The sequence below is a fragment of the Otolemur garnettii genome, unplaced genomic scaffold (assembly GCF_000181295.1).
Source record: "Otolemur garnettii isolate 467f Iridium unplaced genomic scaffold, OtoGar3 scaffold00001, whole genome shotgun sequence".
Classification (NCBI taxonomy): Eukaryota; Metazoa; Chordata; class Mammalia; order Primates; family Galagidae; genus Otolemur; species Otolemur garnettii.
The window spans coordinates 59,459,656-59,468,648 of record NW_003852396.1 but is presented as its reverse complement, the minus strand read 5'-3'; the positions used below and the strand labels follow the sequence as shown (position 1 = coordinate 59,468,648).

The 8,993-nt window shown below is 38.0% G+C and overlaps 1 long non-coding RNA gene across 1 annotated transcript in view; it reads left to right on the top strand.

The window, feature by feature from the left end:
- The window catches only part of LOC111723926, a 23,477-nt gene extending 15,232 nt beyond the window's left edge, over positions 1 to 8,245 (top strand). Inside the window, exon 3 of the long non-coding RNA XR_002772337.1 lies at positions 8,104 to 8,245. This is a non-coding gene — a long non-coding RNA (uncharacterized LOC111723926). The remainder of the gene's footprint in view (positions 1 to 8,103) is intronic.
- The last annotated feature ends 748 nt before the right edge of the window (positions 8,246 to 8,993 follow it).

The window sequence follows — 8,993 nt, the reverse complement described above, 5'->3', positions numbered from 1 at the left end:
AAAAAAAAAAAAAAAAAAAAACAAAGAAAGAAAAGAGGGAAAGGACGACACATTAAAGCCTCAGAACTGAGGGACTTTGTCAGAACACTTGCCAGATATTTTCATTTTTAAACATTTTTATTTTAAAAATTTAATTGACAAAGATGATATATATTCAGGGTGTACAATGTGATGATTTGATGTCTGTATACATTGTGTAATGGTGATCACAATTAAATCAACACATCCATCACCACCTGCACTGTACAATACATCCCCAGAATTTGCTCATCATATAACTGGAAGTTTCTACCCTTTGATCAAGATCTCTTGTGAGCATTTGCATCAGATGGCTCCCAGATATGAACAAAATGTTCATGTATTTGTCCCATTCACTAGGCTTACTTCTTCACGGACAAGAATGTTTTATAATCCCTCTGGATTCTCAGAGCCAAGCACATAGTAACCACCCAAAAAACATTTAACTTAAGAACATATGGGACACATCAGTGATGACTCCAAGGTGTTGAGTCTGGTTTACTGAGAGAAGAGTGTGACTTCTGAGGGACAGCTAACTCGTTCATGGGAAGAGCTTTCAGCTTAATAAGTATGCCATTATTTTGAATAATTTTAAAAGTGTTGAGACTTCCTTCCTGATGAAAGTCAGCGTTAGGCAATGGGCTGAATTTTGCCTATAATTTTCTCTCCGATGCTAAGGCCCAAAATGGAAGGAAACAATATGATACTTACAGCCTTGAACATTATCAAGATATTTGTGAACAGGTAATAAGAACAATCTATGAACTTGATAAGATTTATAGCATGTTTAAATGTAGTGTCTAGCTCTAATATATGACAAAACACAGTAGGACATTCAAATAAAATGCATATAGTTTATAAGGTACATGGAATAGCTAGCCAGTGCCCAGTACTACAACTTGGAACCTTAGGTTCCCTACTAACAAGTCCATGGAGAATGTGCTACAGCTAATGATGTTTGACTACATATAGCTCAGGCCCTGAGTGATGTGGATTTGATATTGGTTGCTATTGTTTTTGGTATTAGGTTAAAGCCAATAGAAAAGCAAGATTTTTACAACCAAAAAATATGTATTAAAATTCAAGTATATACAGAATTGGGAAAAATGGTAAAATGAATTCCTATGTACCCATAATCCAATTTCAACATCCAGTTAATTTGTGGGCATTTTTGTTCACACATTGGTCCTCAGTCCAACCCATATTATTTTGAAACAAATCCCAAACACCTCATCATTTGTCTATAGATATTTCTGTAGATATCTCTAAATGATAAGGACTCCTTTTTTTTGACTTACCACATCTGAAAAATTAATCATGTAACTCAACAATAGGAAAAGAAACAATTCCATTAAAATATGGGCCACCAAAGACCTTAACAGACTCCTCGCTAGAGAAGATATACAGATGGCAAATAAGAGTAAGAAAAGATGTTCCACATCATAGGTCATGTGGAAGATACAAGTTAAAATAATAAGGAAATTCCACTATGAGTCTATTGAAATGGTTAAAATCTGGAACATCGACAACATCAAATGTTGGCAAGAATGAAGGGCAACAGAACTTCCATTCATTGCTGGTGGGGATGCAGAATGGGATGACCATATGGAGGACTGTTTGGAGGTTTCTTAAAAAATTTAACATGTTCAGGCTTGGTGCCCGTAGCTCAGTGGTTAGGGTGCCAGCCACATACACCAGGGCTGTCCTGGGCCTGCTAAACAACAGTGACAACAACAACAACAAAAAGCCAGGTGTTGTGGGTACCTGTAAAAAAAAAATTAACATGTTCTTACCATCAGTGTGTTCCTTCCATATTTATCCAAATGAACTGAAAACAAAACCTGCACATGGGTGGTGGTGGTGTTGTTGTTGTTTTATTGTTTGGGATTCATTGGAGGTACAAAGAATTAAGTTACATTGATTGCAATTTGTTAGGTAGGTAAAGTCCCTTTCATACTTGTGTTCCATCCCCAAGAGGTGTGCCATACACCATGGCCACATGGGTGTTTATATAAATTTTATGCATAATTGCCAAAACTTGGAAGCAGCCAAGATGTTCTTTGGTAGATGAACAGATAAATATGCTATGGTGCATCCAGAATATTATTTAGTGATGTAAAGAAATGAGCTCTCAAGCTATGAAATAAATACGTGGTGGAATCTTAAATGCATTTTACTAAATGAAAGATGCCAATCTGAAAAGCCTACATAGTGAATGATGCCAACTATATAACATTCTGGAAAAGGCAAAACTATGGAGATAGTAAAACCTCAGTGGTTGCTAGAGGTTGGATGTGGGAGAAGGATGAATAGGCAGAGCATGGAGGATACTTCAGGCCGTGAAAACACTCTGTATAATAGCATAACAGTGGATAGCCATCATTATACATTAGTCCAAACCCGTAGAGTTTACAACACAGAGAGTGAACCTAAATGAAAACTAGGAGTGTTGTGTTATTCTGACGTGTCAATGTAGGTTCATCAGCTGTAACACATGTACCACTTTGGTGGGGGACGTTGATAACCAAAGAGGCTTTGCATGTGTGGAGGGCGATCTGTGAAATCTCTGTACCTTCCTACTGATTTTGCTGTGAACCCAAAACTGCTCTTTAAAAAAATAGTCTTAAAAATTAATCCCAATTCCTTAACATCATCAACTATGTAGTCAGAGTTTAAGCTTCCCTGACTGTATTATTTGATATTTTACAGTTTGTTTGAATACGGATGCACTAGAATTTATACCCTGAGATTCATTGATTTGTCTGTTGAGTTTCTTTTCATTTATAAGTTCTTCACCTCTATTTTTCTTTCAATTTTAGTTCTATAGAGCAGTGGTCCCCAACCTTTTTGGCACCAGGAGCCAGTTTCATGGAAGACAATTTTTCCACAGATCTGGGGTTGGGGGAAGGATGGTTTGGAGATGTTTCAAGTGCATTACATTTATTGCACACTTTATTTCTATTATTATTACATTATAATATGTAATGAAATAATTATACAACTCACCATAATGCAGACTTGGTGGGAGCCCTGGGCTTGTTTTCCTGCAACTAGATGGTCCCATAGTTAGCATCAGCACCTCAATTCCACCCTAGATCATCAGGCATTAGATTCCCATAAGAGTGCACAACCTCTTGCATATGGTCCTATGAGAATCTAATACCTCTGCTGATTTGACAGGAGACGGAGCTCAGGGGTGATATGAGCAATGGGGAGTAGCTGTAAATACAGATGAAGCTTCAGTCACTCACCCACCACTTACCCCCTGGTGTATGGCCTGATTCCTAACAGGCCACAGACCTTTACCAGTCCACAGCCTAGGGGTTGAGGACCACAGCTGTAGAACTGAAGAGTATCTCACATATGAGTTTTATAAATTGCACCTACCTGGTATGCTCAAATGGTCCTTTCTCCTCTGTATTTCCTGTATATTGGTTATTATGTCTAGAATTTTGATTAGGTTTATTTGACAAGTAATAGTCTGTAGGTATTTACTTCTGCCAGGAGTCACATTTGCCTGGTTATTTTAGTTTTTGCAGTATCACCAGTCATGGATCATTATCTCAATCCACTGACTCATTGGGGGTTGCAAATTCACTAACTCATTAGAGGTTACCTTGATTTTTCTTTCTAATTCTATAAATCCTTCATTATTTTTCAGCTGAAATAATTCTATAAAGAGAAACTTCCTCTTATTAACTATTTGATGAATCTGGGATATAGTTCATAAAAGAGAAGCAGGATAAACACTTGATTCTTTTTCCCTTATCTACATAATATTAAAATAATAAGTTGATTCTCCAGCATTCTTCAAAGGTGATAAGGGAGGTGCTTTTGAAATATCAGTTTAAACTCATGGATTTGTGTATATTTGATAAATTTCAATCACTGGGATTATTGGCCATTGGGATCATTTGTAAGTTGTCTCTTGAGTCCTTTTCGGAGATCTCAGAAGTCTTTGAAGACACTCTAAACTTTCACAGAAAAATGTTTCAGGCTCATCTTGTAGATGTCCTACCCAACCTGGAATCAGCTATTTCTTCAAGGAGCTCTGGGTCATTTTAGAGGAAAATGGTATTTAGAAATCATAGTCCAAGAGCTGGGGGGGAAAGGACTTTGTAGAATTAGCGATTTTTTTTTCTAGATTCACCTATCAAAACCTTTGAATATTTAGAGCACCATCCATTTATGAGGACCCACAAGACTCCTGAATATTTTTTCCTTAGAGAATTACTCCTTTGATAAATCACTGTGTTCTTTGGGCATCTAAATTTATAAAGAAAATTTACTACCTAGACAAAAAGAGTAGCAATAGCATTACTTGGCACTGGGGCCTGTGGTAGGCATATGATGTGTGCCACACCCAAAAATGTCCATATCTTAGTCTCCAGAACCTGCGGATGCTACTCTATATGATAAAAGCAGCTTTTCAAATGTGATCTTGAGATGGGGAAATCATCCTGGCTTACCTGGGTAGCCCTCAAACGTAATCCCGAATGTCCTTATAAGAGAGAAATAGAAGGAGATTTGGCTGGAGAAGAGATGGCAATGTAACAACTGAAGCAGAGATTGAAGAGATGTGGCCAAAAGCCAAAGAATGCCGACAGCCACCAGAAGCTGGAAGAGGCAAGGAATAAATTCTTGCTAGAGACTCCAGAAAGACCCCAGCCATGCTGACACTTCGATTTTAGCCCCATACAATTTATTTTGGACTTCTGTCTTTCTGAACAATGAGAGAATACATTTATGTTGTTTGAAGCTATTGTGTTTCTGGCTAATTTGTTATAGCAACAATAGAAAACTAACACAGCACCTCTTGCTAAAATGAGAGAGGGAGGTAGGGCAGTGTATTTTGGAGAATAGCACAAAATAGGAAAAATTGTGCACCTTCAAAGGCCACTGGGGGTTACTGTACTTAGTTATAGGACATTTGTGAAACTTCACCTTCCACACCTGTTTTTAGCAGTTTGAACTTCTGCTTAAGTAGCTCTGGAGATAACTTGTTTGCAGGCTCTACTGCAAGAGATCTGACTGTAGGTAGCCAAGCCAGGTTTTAAGGAATGTCTAAAACTCATAGGAGCAGGTAGGTACTGATGTGATGGGATTTGACAAACCTATGGTGTTATGTGGGGTTGGCTGGGGGCTGGGTGGGGAGCAAAGGATTTCAGACTCACTATTCTTGGTAATAACACTAGCTGTTAGCAGGTAATAAAAGGGCTTTTCTTCAACAATCGGTAGTGGGATAATTCAAAACATTTTTATGAAGCAAGGAGAGGTAGTGGAATTGTGCAGTAGTACAAAGGAAGGAGCTGAAACCGTTGCTTTGTTTTAATGGGGATCTGGAGGCTGATAATGCACCCTGCTGCTCTGCGGAGCTTACATGAGAAAGTGGGACTCATCCTACTGATCTAACGCTTCGTAAACTCTTATCTCTGACTTATGGTTTTGAAGACAGACACAGTACACACTGGCTGCATTTTGCTTCATGCTTCAAAAGTTTAAATAAATAATCCTTCACTTCAATTCAGCAGCTATCAGGGAAAATGATATTGTTTTCACTCATCCCAGCAAGGGGAGGCACTTCTGAAGTACCCACGCTTTCAAGCAGAAAAGACAGCATTTCTGCCAATGAAGCGTGTAGTGAGTTCCCAAGTAACAGCCTAACTTTTTATCACAAAGGAAAGATGAATGCCCCAATCTAAACTTCAGCGCCTGTTATTTTTCCTATATAATGGTTGGTGGTTTCCATAGACTCCGTATGAGAAAGGCTTTTGATGGTGATGTTTTCTTCTCTTGGGTAACTGAAAGATTTTGATATTTAGGTGAAAATGTCAGAATAATTTGTCGGATGGGTTGTGCAATTCATAAGAGAGCAGCAAATTCACACTGGTGTTGAATAGCCTCAAAGGGCCATGGCAAGGTTACTGTACTTAGGAAGAAGAGAGATGGATGTTCCTTAAAAATTCCACAAAGTTCCTTTCATAAAAGTGTATCAATCCCCATTAAAAAACACAGCTTGATGACTTTGACTTCCTTTGGCAAAATAACCTTGAGAGTTTGCCATGAATTGGACATCAAAGAACCAATAACTTTAATGACTAGTTTTCAACCACCACATTGTCGTTTTCACCTAACAACTTACTAGTTAGTATGTTTCACTGTTATTATGTCTGTGTTAAGAAAAAAAAGAATCTCAATTCTAATTAAGGATATGTCTCTCAGGCTTTAATACAAAGAATATGCCCAAGACTTGTGTTATGAACAGACAGAATGACAGTGATGTAAAGTCTTGTGGCCAAGAATATGCCTCACTGTGCTTAGAATCATCATTAAAGATTCACAGCTTTCAATTAATTTTTTCCTAGACTCTTCTCTGCAAATACAAAGTATGCTATGTTAAAACACACAACCATGTCAGGTTTCTTTCCACTGAGAAAACAGGAAGCAAGTTTGGAAACTTTGAGAAATAAGGGAAAAGTGAAGCTGAAAGATGCAAAAGGGGTGTTGAAAGAGGAGGTGAGGCAGGCTGAAATCACAACCATGCGTGGGATTGACCTGACTCTTCATAGTATAACTGGAGTTTCACACTCGGGTGTCACAGGGCATGCAGGCAACTTATGTGGGGCATGTGGGCCTGGTGGAGACTGTGGCAAACTAGATAACAAGCCATGTCTTAAAAGGCCAACATCTCTCTGTAGCCCACTATTGTAATACACGCTGTCAGATGCAAATACGGGCTTAGCCTTGCTAGAGCTTTTGACTTTTTAAAAAAGCTGGAAAACTGTATTACTATACATAATCCTTGGAGTTTTAAAATATAAACAACTAATTCCAGTATTCGTAAAATACTGTGCATGCTGGATAAAATGTATCTATAGGCTGAATCTGGCCCTTGGGCTACCACTTTACAACACTTATGTGAGTTTAGGAAGAAATTTTATATTTGTGAGGCTATGTAGGTTGTTCGGGAGAATAGGGCAGGGCTATCTTATATCTTTTACATAGAATATCCCAGGTAAGAATAAAGAAGGACAATAATCATTTAAAAGGAAATTTTAAATGGTACTTAAATAAAAAGTTCCTTTTGGCTTTATTCTTACAGATGCTACTCATTCCCAAAGTTACTTATGTTGGTGTTTTTACCTCCCACTCCTTCAATGAGGTGGTTTCATACAGTTATAATAGAGTTAGAGATTATTTTGTCTCGTTCTTCAGGAGGATTCCTCAACTTTCTAAATGAGTTTTTAAACATTTACGTACATTAAAGTTTACTGTTTCTTTTGTGAAATCTTAAGGGTTCTGGCAAATGTGTAACATCATTTATCTACTGGTACAATATCATACAGAACAGTTTCATCACCCTAAAAAATTCCCCTATGCTACATTGTACTAGTGATTTTTTTTTTTTTTTGGTCTAGTCACCATAAGCCAACTGTAAGAGATAGTATGGAGCTTCTATCAATGAAAAATGATATGGTTTTAAATATTACAAATTTATTTTCATCGGCAGCAAAGGAATGTATTAGCAAGGTTTAGTTGCAGGAAACAGAACTAACTTATTATGTTAGGTGCAAAGTAATTTAATACAGTGAATTAAATACCCAAATTGTAGGTTCTAGATTGGATCTCAGAATGACTCCCAGAGCTATACCAAAGAACTGACTCTTCAAGAGAGCTGCTACCTTTGCCCTAATAAGACTTTGGAGATCAGGAAGCTACCACATTGTCCTTCAACTGCCTTTGAAATTCACAGTTATAAAAGCCATCCCCTGATACTCCCTTCAGTAAATCCCAAGGTCTTCTTAACTGTGATTGCCAACACTGCCAGCCAAAGAAGTGGGAAGACTGTCCCTTCCTCATGTCTGCTTTCCAACTCCCCAAGCTGCATCTAATGGACCTAATTCATATGCAGCAACACTGGTGTAGTGGGTTGAATGGTGACTGGTCCCAAAAGACAGGTCCACCAAGAACCTGAGAATGTGACATCATTTTAGAAAAAGGGTCTTTGAAGAGTATTAATGTTAAGCATCTCAGGATGAGATCATCCTGGGTGGGCTCTATATTCAATGATAAGTATCTTTATAGGAGACAGAAGAGGAGGGAAGACAGAGAGGAAAGAAGGCCATGTGAAGACAGAGGCAGAAATTGGAGCGGTGCAGTCACAAAAAATTCCTGGAGCCACCAGAAGCTGGAAGAGGCAAGGAAGAAAGAGCTCCCGGAGGGAGTGCAGCCCTGCCAATACCTTGACTTTGGACTTCTGGCCTCCAGAACTGTAAGAGAATACATTTCTGTTGTTTTAAGCCACCTAACTGGTGGTACTTTGTTACAGCCAACTGAGGAAATAATGTGCTTAGCTTCAAGTGACTCTAGAAAGTGTCATTTTATCTTCCTATCCTCTGTTGTACAAGAATACTCCTAGAAAGAATTGGATGGATGCTTAATGCTAATCTGCCATGTCTACCACTTGGAAATGGGAGATTCCACACATCAGGATAGGGCAAAGATTTCTTCTGAGCCTGTCTATTTGATGACAGCTAATATCAAACCAGCTTGTTTGCACTGATAAAACCACAGATTTATCCCCCACGTATGCCACCTTAAATGACTTGCCACCAACCAAGCACACATAAAATACAATACCAATGACTATGTCCTCTTCCTTTAAAATGTTGTATAAAGACTTTTGGGCCAAGTCTAAATTGGTTTAATTTGCCATGATTTATGAAGCATCAGAAGGTGTTTTATTTTTATTTAAAAAAATTTTGAGCATTCTTTATTTCTGTTGTTTGCACACTTATCTTCTATGGTAAATGACAGAATGCCTCCTGCAATTAAAGATGAGGCATTAAATACCACATCATGTAATACTACATAGACTTCCTATTTAAGACATGTAAGAATAGGTGATGTATCTGTCATATACATTTAGTTACATGGAGTTTATAGCCTTACAAAATAAAAGAATCATTTTCTCA